Genomic DNA, 16,022 nt, shown 5'->3' with positions numbered 1-16,022 from the left:
GTGGGAAAGTGGCACAGGAGTGGCAGACATGCAGAGAGCAGGACGGGGGGCGAGGAGTGGGAAAGTGGCACAGGAGTGGCAGACATGCAGAGAGCAGGACAGGGGGACGAGGAGTGGGAAAGTGGCACAGGAGTGGCAGACATGCAGAGAGCAGGACAGGGGGACGAGGAGTGGGAAAGTGGCACAGGAGTGGCAGACATGCAGAGAGCAGGACGGGCGATGAGGAGTGGGAAAGTGGCACAGGAGTGGCAGACATGCAGAGAGCAGGACGGGGGGCGAGGTGTGGGAAAGTGGCACAGGAGTAGCAGACATGCAGAGAGCAGGACAGGGGGACGAGGAGTGGGAAAGTGGCACAGGAGTGGCAGACATGCAGAGAGCAGGACAGGGGGACGAGGAGTGGGAAAGTGGCACAGGAGTGGCAGACATGCAGAGAGCAGTACAGGGGGACGAGGAGTGGGAAAGTGGCACAGGAGTGGCAGACATGCAGAGAGCAGGACGGGGGACGAGGAGTGGGAAAGTGGCACAGGAGTGGCAGACATGCAGAGAGCAGGACAGGGGGACGATGAATGGGAAAGTGGCACAGGAGTGGCAGACATGCAGAGAGCAGGACAGGAGGACGAGGTGTGGGAAAGTGGCACAGGAGTGGCAGACATGCAGAGAGCAGGACAGGGGGACGAGGAGTGGGAAAGTGGCACAGGAGTGGCAGACATGCAGAGAGCAGGACAGGGGGACGAGGAGTGGGAAAGTGGCACAGGAGTGGCAGACATGCAGAGAGCAGGACAGGGGGACGAGGAGTGGGAAAGTGGCACAGGAGTGGCAGATATGCAGAGAGCAGGACAGGGGGACGAGGAGTGGGAAAGTGGCACAGGAGTGGCAGACATGCAGAGAGCAGGACAGGGGGACGAGGAGTGGGAAAGTGGCACAGGAGTGGCAGACATGCAGAGAGCAGGACAGGGGGACGAGGAGTGGGAAAGTGGCACAGGAGTGGCAGACATGCAGAGAGCAGGACGGGCGATGAGGAGTGGGAAAGTGGCACAGGAGTGGCAGACATGCAGAGAGCAGGACGGGGGGCGAGGAGTGGGAAAGTGGCACAGGAGTGGCAGACATGCAGAGAGCAGGACAGGGGGACGAGGAGTGGGAAAGTGGCACAGGAGTGGCAGACATGCAGAGAGCAGGACAGGGGGACGAGGAGTGGGAAAGTGGCACAGGAGTGGCAGACATGCAGAGAGCAGGACAGGGCGATGAGGAGTGGGAAAGTGGCACAGGAGTGGCAGACATGCAGAGAGCAGGACGGGGGGCGAGGTGTGGGAAAGTGGCACAGGAGTGGCAGACATGCAGAGAGCAGGACAGGGGGACGAGGAGTGGGAAAGTGGCACAGGAGTGGCAGACATGCAGAGAGCAGTACAGGGGGACGAGGAGTGGGAAAGTGGCACAGGAGTGGCAGACATGCAGAGAGCAGGACGGGGGACGAGGAGTGGGAAAGTGGCACAGGAGTGGCAGACATGCAGAGAGCAGGACAGGGGGACGATGAATGGGAAAGTGGCACAGGAGTGGCAGACATGCAGAGAGCAGGACAGGAGGACGAGGTGTGGGAAAGTGGCACAGGAGTGGCAGACATGCAGAGAGCAGGACAGGGGGACGATGAATGGGAAAGTGGCACAGGAGTGGCAGACATGCAGAGAGCAGGACAGGAGGACGAGGTGTGGGAAAGTGGCACAGGAGTGGCAGACATGCAGAGAGCAGGACAGGGGGACGAGGAGTGGGAAAGTGGCACAGGAGTGGCAGACATGCAGAGAGCAGGACGGGGGACGAGGAGTGGGAAAGTGGCACAGGAGTGGCAGACATGCAGAGAGCAGGACAGGGGGACGATGAATGGGAAAGTGGCACAGGAGTGGCAGACATGCAGAGAGCAGGACAGGAGGACGAGGTGTGGGAAAGTGGCACAGTAGTGGCAGACATGCAGAGAGCAGGACAGGGGGACGAGGAGTGGGAAAGTGGCACAGGAGTGGCAGGCATGCAGAGAGCAGGACAGGGGGACGAGGAGTGGGAAAGTGGCACAGGAGTGGCAGACATGCAGAGAGCAGGACAGGGCGATGAGGAGTGGGAAAGTGGCACAGGAGTGGCAGACATGCAGAGAGCAGGACCGGGGAACGAGGAGTGGGAAAGTGGCACAGGAGTGGCAGACATGCAGAGAGCAGGACAGGAGGACGAGGTGTGGGAAAGTGGCACAGGAGTGGCAGACATGCAGAGAGCAGGACAGGGGGACGAGGTGTGGGAAAGTGGCACAGCAGTGGCAGACATGCAGAGAGCAGGACAGGGGGACGATGAATGGGAAAGTGGCACAGGAGTGGCAGACATGCATAGAGCAGGACAGGAGGACGAGGTGTGGGAAAGTGGCACAGGAGTGGCAGACATGCAGAGAGCAGGACAGGGGGACGATGAATGGGAAAGTGGCACAGGAGTGGCAGACATGCATAGAGCAGGACAGGAGGACGAGGTGTGGGAAAGTGGCACAGGAGTGGCAGACATGCAGAGAGCAGGACAGGGGGACGAGGAGTGGGAAAGTGGCACAGGAGTGGCAGACATGCAGAGAGCAGGACAGGGGGACGAGGAGTGGGAAAGTGGCACAGGAGTGGCAGACATGCAGAGAGCAGGACAGGGGGACGAGGAGTGGGAAAGTGGCACAGAAGTGGCAGACATGCAGAGAGCAGGACAGGGGGACGATGAATGGGAAAGTGGCACAGGAGTGGCAGACATGCAGAGAGCAGGACAGGGGGACGAGGAGTGGGAAAGTGGCACAGGAGTGGCAGACATGCAGAGAGCAGGACAGGGGGACGATGAATGGGAAAGTGGCACAGGAGTGGAAGACATGCAGAGAGCAGGACAGGGGGACGAGGAGTGGGAAAGTGGCACAGGAGTGGCAGACATGCAGAGAGCAGGACAGGGGGACGAGGAGTGGGAAAGTGGCACAGGAGTGGCAGACATGCAGAGAGCAGGACAGGAGGACGAGGTGTGGGAAAGTGGCACAGGAGTGGCAGACATGCAGAGAGCAGGACAGGGGGACGAGGTGTGGGAAAGTGGCACAGCAGTGGCAGACATGCAGAGAGCAGGACAGGGGGACGATGAATGGGAAAGTGGCACAGGAGTGGCAGACATGCATAGAGCAGGACAGGAGGACGAGGTGTGGGAAAGTGGCACAGGAGTGGCAGACATGCAGAGAGCAGGACAGGGGGACGATGAATGGGAAAGTGGCACAGGAGTGGCAGACATGCATAGAGCAGGACAGGAGGACGAGGTGTGGGAAAGTGGCACAGGAGTGGCAGACATGCAGAGAGCAGGACAGGGGGACGAGGAGTGGGAAAGTGGCACAGGAGTGGCAGACATGCAGAGAGCAGGACAGGGGGACGAGGAGTGGGAAAGTGGCACAGGAGTGGCAGACATGCAGAGAGCAGGACAGGGGGACGAGGAGTGGGAAAGTGGCACAGGAGTGGCAGACATGCAGAGAGAAGGACAGGGGGACGAGGAGTGGGAAAGTGGCACAGGAGTGGCAGACATGCAGAGAGCAGGACAGGGGGACGAGGAGTGGGAAAGTGGCACAGGAGTGGCAGACATGCAGAGAGCAGGACAGGGGGACGAGGAGTGGGAAAGTGGCACAGGAGTGGCAGACATGCAGAGAGCAGGACAGGGGGACGAGGAGTGGGAAAGTGGCACAGGAGTGGCAGACATGCAGAGAGCAGGACAGGGGGACGAGGAGTGGGAAAGTGGCACAGGAGTGGCAGACATGCAGAGAGCAGGACAGGGGGACGAGGAGTGGGAAAGTGGCACAGGAGTGGCAGACATGCAGAGAGCAGGACAGGGCGATGAGGAGTGGGAAAGTGGCACAGGAGTGGCAGACATGCAGAGAGCAGGACGGGGGGCGAGGAGTGGGAAAGTGGCACAGGAGTGGCAGACATGCAGAGAGCAGGACAGGGGGACGAGGAGTGGGAAAGTGGCACAGGAGTGGCAGACATGCAGAGAGCAGGACAGGGGGACGAGGAGTGGGAAAGTGGCACAGGAGTGGCAGACATGCAGAGAGCAGGACAGGGGGACGAGGTGTGGGAAAGTGGCACAGGAGTGGCAGACATGCAGAGAGCAGGACAGGGGGACGAGGAGTGGGAAAGTGGCACAGGAGTGGCAGACATGCAGAGAGCAGGACCGGGGGACGAGGAGTGGGAAAGTGGCACAGGAGTGGCAGACATGCAGAGAGCAGGACAGGGGGACGAGGAGTGGGAAAGTGGCACAGGAGTGGCAGACATGCAGAGAGCAGGACAGGAGGACGAGGTGTGGGAAAGTGGCACAGGAGTGGCAGACATGCAGAGAGCAGGACAGGGGGACGAGGTGTGGGAAAGTGGCACAGCAGTGGCAGACATGCAGAGAGCAGGACAGGGGGACGATGAATGGGAAAGTGGCACAGGAGTGGCAGACATGCAGAGAGCAGGACGGGGGGCGAGGAGTGGGAAAGTGGCACAGGAGTGGCAGACATGCAGAGAGCAGGACAGGGGGACGAGGAGTGGGAAAGTGGCACAGGAGTGGCAGACATGCAGAGAGCAGGACCGGGGGACGAGGAGTGGGAAAGTGGCACAGGAGTGGCAGACATGCAGAGAGCAGGACGGGGGGCGAGGAGTGGGAAAGTGGCACAGGAGTGGTAGACATGCAGAGAGCAGGACAGGAGGACGAGGTGTGGGAAAGTGGCACAGGAGTGGCAGACATGCAGAGAGCAGGACAGGGGGACGAGGAGTGGGAAAGTGGCACAGGAATGGCAGACATGCAGAGAGCAGGACAGGAGGACGAAGAGTGGGAAAGTGGCACAGGAGTGGCAGACATGCAGAGAGCAGGACAGGGGGACGAGGAGTGGGAAAGTGGCACAGGAGTGGCAGACATGCAGAGAGCAGGACAGGGGGACGAGGAGTGGGAAAGTGGCACAGGAGTGGCAGACATGCAGAGAGCAGGACGGGGGACGAGGAGTGGGAAAGTGGCACAGGAGTGGCAGACATGCAGAGAGCAGGACAGGGCGATGAGGAGTGGGAAAGTGGCACAGGAGTGGCAGACATGCAGAGAGCAGGACGGGGGCGAGGAGTGGGAAAGTGGCACAGGAGTGGCAGACATGCAGAGAGCAGGACAGGGGGACAAGGAGTGGGAAAGTGGCACAGGAGTGGCAGACATGCAGAGAGCAGGACAGGGCGATGAGGAGTGGGAAAGTGGCACAGGAGTGGCAGACATGCAGAGAGCAGGACGGGGGGCGAGGAGTGGGAAAGTGGCACAGGAGTGGCAGACATGCAGAGAGCAGGACAGGGGGACGAGGAGTGGGAAAGTGGCACAGGAGTGGCAGACATGCAGAGAGCAGGACAGGGGACGAGGTGTGGGAAAGTGGCACAGGAGTGGCAGACATGCAGAGAGCAGGACGGGGCGATGAGGAGTGGGAAAGTGGCACAGGAGTGGCAGACATGCAGAGAGCAGGACGGGGGGCGAGGAGTGGGAAAGTGGCACAGGAGTGGCAGACATGCAGAGAGCAGGACAGGGGGACGAGGAGTGGGAAAGTGGCACAGGAGTGGCAGACATGCAGAGAGCAGGACAGGGGGACGAGGTGTGGGAAAGTGGCACAGCAGTGGCAGACATGCAGAGAGCAGGACAGGGGGACGATGAATGGGAAAGTGGCACAGGAGTGGCAGACATGCATAGAGCAGGACAGGAGGACGAGGAGTGGGAAAGTGGCACAGGAGTGGCAGACATGCAGAGAGCAGGACGGGGGGCGAGGAGTGGGAAAGTGGCACAGGAGTGGCAGACATGCAGAGAGCAGGACAGGGGGACGAGGAGTGGGAAAGTGGCACAGGAGTGGCAGACATGCAGAGAGCAGGACAGGGGGACGAGGAGTGGGAAAGTGGCACAGGAGTGGCAGACATGCAGAGAGCAGGACAGGGCGATGAGGAGTGGGAAAGTGGCACAGGAGTGGCAGACATGCAGAGAGCAGGACGGGGGGCGAGGTGTGGGAAAGTGGCACAGGAGTGGCAGACATGCAGAGAGCAGGACAGGGGGACGAGGAGTGGGAAAGTGGCACAGGAGTGGCAGACATGCAGAGAGCAGTACAGGGGGACGAGGAGTGGGAAAGTGGCACAGGAGTGGCAGACATGCAGAGAGCAGGACGGGGGACGAGGAGTGGGAAAGTGGCACAGGAGTGGCAGACATGCAGAGAGCAGGACAGGGGGACGATGAATGGGAAAGTGGCACAGGAGTGGCAGACATGCAGAGAGCAGGACAGGAGGACGAGGTGTGGGAAAGTGGCACAGGAGTGGCAGACATGCAGAGAGCAGGACAGGGGGACGATGAATGGGAAAGTGGCACAGGAGTGGCAGACATGCAGAGAGCAGGACAGGAGGACGAGGTGTGGGAAAGTGGCACAGGAGTGGCAGACATGCAGAGAGCAGGACAGGGGGACGAGGAGTGGGAAAGTGGCACAGGAGTGGCAGACATGCAGAGAGCAGGACGGGGGACGAGGAGTGGGAAAGTGGCACAGGAGTGGCAGACATGCAGAGAGCAGGACAGGGGGACGATGAATGGGAAAGTGGCACAGGAGTGGCAGACATGCAGAGAGCAGGACAGGAGGACGAGGTGTGGGAAAGTGGCACAGTAGTGGCAGACATGCAGAGAGCAGGACAGGGGGACGAGGAGTGGGAAAGTGGCACAGGAGTGGCAGGCATGCAGAGAGCAGGACAGGGGGACGAGGAGTGGGAAAGTGGCACAGGAGTGGCAGACATGCAGAGAGCAGGACAGGGCGATGAGGAGTGGGAAAGTGGCACAGGAGTGGCAGACATGCAGAGAGCAGGACCGGGGAACGAGGAGTGGGAAAGTGGCACAGGAGTGGCAGACATGCAGAGAGCAGGACAGGAGGACGAGGTGTGGGAAAGTGGCACAGGAGTGGCAGACATGCAGAGAGCAGGACAGGGGGACGAGGTGTGGGAAAGTGGCACAGCAGTGGCAGACATGCAGAGAGCAGGACAGGGGGACGATGAATGGGAAAGTGGCACAGGAGTGGCAGACATGCATAGAGCAGGACAGGAGGACGAGGTGTGGGAAAGTGGCACAGGAGTGGCAGACATGCAGAGAGCAGGACAGGGGGACGATGAATGGGAAAGTGGCACAGGAGTGGCAGACATGCATAGAGCAGGACAGGAGGACGAGGTGTGGGAAAGTGGCACAGGAGTGGCAGACATGCAGAGAGCAGGACAGGGGGACGAGGAGTGGGAAAGTGGCACAGGAGTGGCAGACATGCAGAGAGCAGGACAGGGGGACGAGGAGTGGGAAAGTGGCACAGGAGTGGCAGACATGCAGAGAGCAGGACAGGGGGACGAGGAGTGGGAAAGTGGCACAGAAGTGGCAGACATGCAGAGAGCAGGACAGGGGGACGATGAATGGGAAAGTGGCACAGGAGTGGCAGACATGCAGAGAGCAGGACAGGGGGACGAGGAGTGGGAAAGTGGCACAGGAGTGGCAGACATGCAGAGAGCAGGACAGGGGGACGATGAATGGGAAAGTGGCACAGGAGTGGAAGACATGCAGAGAGCAGGACAGGGGGACGAGGAGTGGGAAAGTGGCACAGGAGTGGCAGACATGCAGAGAGCAGGACAGGGGGACGAGGAGTGGGAAAGTGGCACAGGAGTGGCAGACATGCAGAGAGCAGGACAGGAGGACGAGGTGTGGGAAAGTGGCACAGGAGTGGCAGACATGCAGAGAGCAGGACAGGGGGACGAGGAGTGGGAAAGTGGCACAGGAGTGGCAGACATGCAGAGAGCAGGACAGGAGGACGAGGTGTGGGAAAGTGGCACAGGAGTGGCAGACATGCAGAGAGCAGGACAGGGGGACGAGGTGTGGGAAAGTGGCACAGCAGTGGCAGACATGCAGAGAGCAGGACAGGGGGACGATGAATGGGAAAGTGGCACAGGAGTGGCAGACATGCATAGAGCAGGACAGGAGGACGAGGTGTGGGAAAGTGGCACAGGAGTGGCAGACATGCAGAGAGCAGGACAGGGGGACGATGAATGGGAAAGTGGCACAGGAGTGGCAGACATGCATAGAGCAGGACAGGAGGACGAGGTGTGGGAAAGTGGCACAGGAGTGGCAGACATGCAGAGAGCAGGACAGGGGGACGAGGAGTGGGAAAGTGGCACAGGAGTGGCAGACATGCAGAGAGCAGGACAGGGGGACGAGGAGTGGGAAAGTGGCACAGGAGTGGCAGACATGCAGAGAGCAGGACAGGGGGACGAGGAGTGGGAAAGTGGCACAGGAGTGGCAGACATGCAGAGAGAAGGACAGGGGGACGAGGAGTGGGAAAGTGGCACAGGAGTGGCAGACATGCAGAGAGCAGGACAGGGGGACGAGGAGTGGGAAAGTGGCACAGGAGTGGCAGACATGCAGAGAGCAGGACAGGGGGACGAGGAGTGGGAAAGTGGCACAGGAGTGGCAGACATGCAGAGAGCAGGACAGGGGGACGAGGAGTGGGAAAGTGGCACAGGAGTGGCAGACATGCAGAGAGCAGGACAGGGGGACGAGGAGTGGGAAAGTGGCACAGGAGTGGCAGACATGCAGAGAGCAGGACAGGGGGACGAGGAGTGGGAAAGTGGCACAGGAGTGGCAGACATGCAGAGAGCAGGACAGGGCGATGAGGAGTGGGAAAGTGGCACAGGAGTGGCAGACATGCAGAGAGCAGGACCGGGGGACGAGGAGTGGGAAAGTGGCACAGGAGTGGCAGACATGCAGAGAGCAGGACGGGGGGCGAGGAGTGGGAAAGTGGCACAGGAGTGGTAGACATGCAGAGAGCAGGACAGGAGGACGAGGTGTGGGAAAGTGGCACAGGAGTGGCAGACATGCAGAGAGCAGGACAGGGGGACGAGGAGTGGGAAAGTGGCACAGGAATGGCAGACATGCAGAGAGCAGGACAGGAGGACGAAGAGTGGGAAAGTGGCACAGGAGTGGCAGACATGCAGAGAGCAGGACAGGGGGACGAGGAGTGGGAAAGTGGCACAGGAGTGGCAGACATGCAGAGAGCAGGACAGGGGGACGAGGAGTGGGAAAGTGGCACAGGAGTGGCAGACATGCAGAGAGCAGGACGGGGGACGAGGAGTGGGAAAGTGGCACAGGAGTGGCAGACATGCAGAGAGCAGGACAGGGCGATGAGGAGTGGGAAAGTGGCACAGGAGTGGCAGACATGCAGAGAGCAGGACGGGGGCGAGGAGTGGGAAAGTGGCACAGGAGTGGCAGACATGCAGAGAGCAGGACAGGGGGACAAGGAGTGGGAAAGTGGCACAGGAGTGGCAGACATGCAGAGAGCAGGACAGGGCGATGAGGAGTGGGAAAGTGGCACAGGAGTGGCAGACATGCAGAGAGCAGGACGGGGGGCGAGGAGTGGGAAAGTGGCACAGGAGTGGCAGACATGCAGAGAGCAGGACAGGGGGACGAGGAGTGGGAAAGTGGCACAGGAGTGGCAGACATGCAGAGAGCAGGACAGGGGACGAGGTGTGGGAAAGTGGCACAGGAGTGGCAGACATGCAGAGAGCAGGACGGGGCGATGAGGAGTGGGAAAGTGGCACAGGAGTGGCAGACATGCAGAGAGCAGGACGGGGGGCGAGGAGTGGGAAAGTGGCACAGGAGTGGCAGACATGCAGAGAGCAGGACAGGGGGACGAGGAGTGGGAAAGTGGCACAGGAGTGGCAGACATGCAGAGAGCAGGACAGGGGGACGAGGTGTGGGAAAGTGGCACAGGAGTGGCAGACATGCAGAGAGCAGGACGGGGACGAGGAGTGGGAAAGTGGCACAGGAGTGGCAGACATGCAGAGAGCAGGACAGGGGGACGATGAATGGGAAAGTGGCACAGGAGTGGCAGACATGCAGAGAGCAGGACAGGGGGACGATGAATGGGAAAGTAGCACAGGAGTGGCAGAGAGCAGGACAGGGGGACGATGAATGGGAAAGTAGCACAGGAGTGGCAGAGAGCAGGACAGGGGGACGAGGAGTTAGAAAGTGGCACAGGAGTGGCAGACATGCAGAGAGCAGGACAGGGGGACGAGGAGTGGGAAAGTGGCACAGGAGTGGCAGACATGCAGAGAGCAGGACAGGGGGACGAGGAGTGGGAAAGTGGCACAGGAGTGGCAGACATGCAGAGAGCAGGACAGGGGGACGATGAATGGGAAAGTGGCACAGGAGTGGCAGACATGCAGAGAGCAGGACAGGGGGACGATGAATGGGAAAGTAGCACAGGAGTGGCAGAGAGCAGGACAGGGGGACGATGAATGGGAAAGTAGCACAGGAGTGGCAGAGAGCAGGACAGGGGGACGAGGAGTGGGAAAGTGGCACAGGAGTGGCAGACATGCAGAGAGCAGGACAGGGGGACGAGGAGTGGGAAAGTGGCACAGGAGTGGCAGACATGCAGAGAGCAGGACAGGGGGACGATGAATGGGAAAGTGGCACAGGAGTGGCAGACATGCAGAGAGCAGGACAGGAGGACGAGGAGTGGGAAAGTGGCACAGGAGTGGCAGACATGCAGAGAGCAGGACAGGGGGACGATGAATGGGAAAGTGGCACAGGAGTGGCAGACATGCAGAGAGCAGGACAGGGGGACGATGAATGGGAAAGTAGCACAGGAGTGGCAGAGAGCAGGACAGGGGGACGATGAATGGGAAAGTAGCACAGGAGTGGCAGAGAGCAGGACAGGGGGACGATGAATGGGAAAAGCACAGGAGTGGCAGAGAGCAGGACAGGGGGACGAGGAGTGGGAAAGTGGCACAGGAGTGGCAGACATGCAGAGAGCAGGACAGGGGGACGAGGAGTGGGAAAGTGGCACAGGAGTGGCAGACATGCAGAGAGCAGGACAGGGGGACGAGGAGTGGGAAAGTGGCACAGGAGTGGCAGACATGCAGAGAGCAGGACAGGGGGACGAGGAGTGGGAAAGTGGCACAGGAGTGGCAGACATGCAGAGAGCAGGACAGGGGGACGAGGAGTGGGAAAGTGGCACAGGAGTGGCAGACATGCAGAGAGCAGGACAGGGGGACGAGGAGTGGGAAAGTGGCACAGGAGTGGCAGACATGCAGAGAGCAGGACAGGGGGACGATGAATGGGAAAGTGGCACAGGAGTGGCAGACATGCAGAGAGCAGGACAGGGGGACGATGAATGGCAAAGTAGCACAGGAGTGGCAGAGAGCAGGACAGGGGGACGATGAATGGGAAAGTAGCACAGGAGTGGCAGAGAGCAGGACAGGGGGACGATGAATGGGAAAGTAGCACAGGAGTGGCAGAGAGCAGGACAGGGGGACGAGGAGTGGGAAAGTGGCACAGGAGTGGCAGACATGCAGAGAGCAGGACAGGGGGACGAGGAGTGGGAAAGTGGCACAGGAGTGGCAGACATGCAGAGAGCAGGACAGGGGGACGAGGAGTGGGAAAGTGGCACAGGAGTGGCAGACATGCAGAGAGCAGGACAGGGGGACGAGGAGTGGGAAAGTGGCACAGGAGTGGCAGACATGCAGAGAGCAGGACAGGGGGACGAGGAGTGGGAAAGTGGCACAGGAGTGGCACACATGCAGAGAGCAGGACAGGGGGACGAGGAGTGGGAAAGTGGCACAGGAGTGGCACACATGCAGAGAGCAGGACAGGGGGACGAGGAGTGGGAAAGTGGCACAGGAGTGGCACACATGCAGAGAGCAGGACAGGGGGACGAGGAGTGGGAAAGTGGCACAGGAGTGGCACACATGCAGAGAGCAGGACAGGGGGACGAGGAGTGGGAAAGTGGCACAGGAGTGGCACACATGCAGAGAGCAGGACAGGGGGACGAGGAGTGGGAAAGTGGCACAGGAGTGGCAGACATGCAGAGAGCAGGACAGGGCGACGAGGAGTGGGAAAGTGGCACAGGAGTGGCAGACATGCAGAGAGCAGGACAGGGCGACGAGGAGTGGGAAAGTGGCACAGGAGTGGCAGACATGCAGAGAGCAGGACAGGGGGACGAGGAGTGGGAAAGTGGCACAGGAGTGGCAGACATGCAGAGAGCAGGACAGGGGGACGAGGAGTGGGAAAGTGGCACAGGAGTGGCACACATGCAGAGAGCAGGACAGGGCGACGAGGAGTGGGAAAGTGGCACAGGAGTGGCAGACATGCAGAGAGCAGGACAGGGCGACGAGGAGTGGGAAAGTGGCACAGGAGTGGCAGACATGCAGAGAGCAGGACAGGGCGACGAGGAGTGGGAAAGTGGCACAGGAGTGGCAGACATGCAGAGAGCAGGACAGGGGGACGAGGAGTGGGAAAGTGGCACAGGAGTGGCAGACATGCAGAGAGCAGGACAGGGGGACGAGGAGTGGGAAAGTGGCACAGGAGTGGCAGACATGCAGAGAGCAGGACAGGGGGACGATGAATGGGAAAGTGGCACAGGAGTGGCAGACATGCAGAGAGCAGGACGGGGGACGAGGAGTGGGAAAGTGGCACAGGAGTGGCAGACATGCAGAGAGCAGGACGGGGGACGAGGAGTGGGAAAGTGGCACAGGAGTGGCAGACATGCAGAGAGCAGGACAGGGGGACGAGGAGTGGGAAAGTGGCACAGGAGTGGCAGACATGCAGAGAGCAGGACAGGGCGACGAGGAGTGGGAAAGTGGCACAGGAGTGGCAGACATGCAGAGAGCAGGACAGGGGGACGAGGAGTGGGAAAGTGGCACAGGAGTGGCAGACATGCAGAGAGCAGGACAGGGGGACGAGGAGTGGGAAAGTGGCACAGGAGTGGCAGACATGCAGAGAGCAGGACAGGGGGACGAGGAGTGGGAAAGTGGCACAGGAGTGGCAGACATGCAGAGAGCAGGACAGGGCGATGAGGAGTGGGAAAGTGGCACAGGAGTGGCAGACATGCAGAGAGCAGGACAGGGGGACGAGGAGTGGGAAAGTGGCACAGGAGTGGCAGACATGCAGAGAGCAGGACAGGGGGACGATGAATGGGAAAGTGGCACAGGAGTGGCAGACATGCAGAGAGCAGGACAGGGGGACGAGGAGTGGGAAAGTGGCACAGGAGTGGCAGACATGCAGAGAGCAGGACGGGGGACGAGGAGTGGGAAAGTGGCACAGGAGTGGCAGACATGCAGAGAGCAGGACAGGGGGACGAGGAGTGGGAAAGTGGCACAGGAGTGGCAGACATGCAGAGAGCAGGACAGGGCGATGAGGAGTGGGAAAGTGGCACAGGAGTGGCAGACATGCAGAGAGCAGGACAGGGGGACGAGGAGTGGGAAGGTGGCACAGGAGTGGCAGACATGCAGAGAGCAGGACAGGAGGACGAGGTGTGGGAAAGTGGCACAGGAGTGGCAGACATGCAGAGAGCAGGACAGGGGGACGAGGTGTGGGAAAGTGGCACAGGAGTGGCAGACATGCAGAGAGCAGGACAGGGGGACGAGGAGTGGGAAGGTGGCACAGGAGTGGCAGACATGCAGAGAGCAGGACAGGGGGACGAGGAGTGGGAAAGTGGCACAGGAGTGGCAGACATGCAGAGAGCAGGACAGGAGGACGAGGTGTGGGAAAGTGGCACAGGAGTGGCAGACATGCAGAGAGCAGGACAGGGCGATGAGGAGTGGGAAAGTGGCACAGGAGTGGCAGACATGCAGAGAGCAGGACAGGACGATGAGGAGTGGGAAAGTGGCACAGGAGTGGCAGACATGCAGAGAGCAGGACAGGGGGACGAGGAGTGGGAAAGTGGCACAGGAGTGGCAGACATGCAGAGAGCAGGACAGGGCGATGAGGAGTGGGAAAGTGGCACAGGAGTGGCAGACATGCAGAGAGCAGGACAGGGGGACGAGGAGTGGGAAAGTGGCACAGGAGTGGCAGACATGGGGGACCATGAGTGGGAAAGTGGCACAGGAGTGGCAGACATGCAGAGAGCAGGACAGGGGGACGAGGAGTGGGAAAGTGGCACAAGAGTGGCAGACATGCAGAGAGCAGGACAGGGGGACGAGGAGTGGGAAAGTGGCACAGGAGTGGCAGACATGCAGAGAGCAGGACGGGGGACGAGGAGTGGGAAAGTGGCACAGGAGTGGCAGACATGCAGAGAGCAGGACAGGGGGACGAGGAGTGGGAAAGTGGCACAGGAGTGGCAGACATGCAGAGAGCAGGACGGGGGACGAGGTGTGGGAAAGTGGCACAGGAGTGGCAGACATGCAGAGAGCAGGACGGTGGACGAGGAGTGGGAAAGTGGCACAGGAGTGGCAGACATGCAGAGAGCAGGACAGGGGGACGAGGAGTGGGAAAGTGGCACAGGAGTGGCAGACATGCAGAGAGCAGGACAGGGGGACGAGGTGTGGGAAAGTGGCACAGGAGTGGCAGACATGCAGAGAGCAGGACAGGGGAACGAGGAGTGGGAAGGTGGCACAGGAGTGGCAGACATGCAGAGAGCAGGACAGGGGGACGAGGAGTGGGAAAGTGGCACAGGAGTGGCAGACATGCAGAGAGCAGGACAGGAGGACGAGGTGTGGGAAAGTGGCACAGGAGTGGCAGACATGCAGAGAGCAGGACAGGAGGACGAGGTGTGGGAAAGTGGCACAGGAGTGGCAGACATGCAGAGAGCAGGACAGGGGGACGAGGAGTGGGAAGGTGGCACAGGAGTGGCAGACATGCAGAGAGCAGGACAGGGGGACGAGGAGTGGGAAAGTGGCACAGGAGTGGCAGACATGCAGAGAGCAGGACAGGAGGACGAGGAGTGGGAAAGTGGCACAGGAGTGGCAGACATGCAGAGAGCAGGACAGGAGGACGAGGTGTGGGAAAGTGGCACAGGAGTGGCAGACATGCAGAGAGCAGGACAGGGCGACGAGGAGTGGGAAAGTGGCACAGGAGTGGCAGACATGCAGAGAGCAGGACAGGACGATGAGGAGTGGGAAAGTGGCACAGGAGTGGCAGACATGCAGAGAGCAGGACAGGGGGACGAGGAGTGGGAAAGTGGCACAGGAGTGGCAGACATGCAGAGAGCAGGACAGGGGGACTGTGATGCTGGAAATGCATCGGAGGGACAGGGCCTCCGTATCCTTGTCCTTTTTCTGTTCTTATCGTGTGTTCTGTCGTGTTTTCCGCGCAGAAGTCCCTGCGGGACTCCTGGCGGTGCAGCTCTCTCTTTTGGTTTGGTGAACAGACCCATGGGATACCCTTAGGGCACCCATGGGTAGGGGTGCAACCCTGTGCCCCTAGTGTATGTTTTTGGGCACCCGTGGGTGGCCCACAGAGCTGGGTATGGGCTGGTGGCAGCTACATGCTGACGTTGACAGGTGCACTGGGTATCCGCCATTTTAGGGTACCCCGGCCCTGCCATTGGAATCAGTTGATTCCCGATAGGAAACAAGATGGCCCCGGTGGCCTCTTGCTTTCTATCGCCTGATACCTTGTTTTCCCAAAGTCCTGGGAAGCCCTGACTCTGTCCCTTCCCCCTGACTGGCTGTTGGGTGGAAGTTCCGTATATGGTGTTGTTGTGAAGGCCCAGCTAGACTTACTGGAGCCTTCCCGCTGACTGTATGTTGTGGGTACCGCCTGTGGGTGGGACCTGGGTGAATGGGGAGTGTGACCAATATGCACTCCGTGTTGTGGCTGTCTGGTTTCTGCCATGAGAGACAAAGACTGAGACAGCCCTGCCCGAAACTGGACTGAATGCAGTATGTAGAGTTGAATGGCTGAGTACTTGTCTCAATCCACATTCCTTGTTGTGAGTGTCTGAGCGGGAGAAGAGTGGCCTGAATGCCCTGCGTGCCTGATTGGCTGACCGACTGCATGAATGCCCTTCTGTACGATTGGCTGCTGAGTGTGTGCCAGCAGTGTGGATGAGAGACCAAATAGTATATCTGGGGACCTCTCACCACTAGAAATTGTTCAGAAGCTGAAGTCCACTACGACGAGTAACTGGAGTAACTGACGCTTGACCTTGAGGCCCTGCTGGAGGAGAAGGATTGCCGTGGCTCTCCTTCACGATCTAAAGGCTGCTGTGTCTCCAAGGA

Source organism: Ambystoma mexicanum, chromosome 7q (genome assembly GCF_040938575.1).
Source record: "Ambystoma mexicanum isolate Mex_15411 chromosome 7q, UKY_AmexF1_1, whole genome shotgun sequence".
Lineage (NCBI taxonomy): Eukaryota > Metazoa > Chordata > Amphibia > Caudata > Ambystomatidae > Ambystoma > Ambystoma mexicanum.
The sequence above is the reverse complement of the archived record's forward strand: the minus strand, read 5'-3'. Positions refer to the sequence as shown.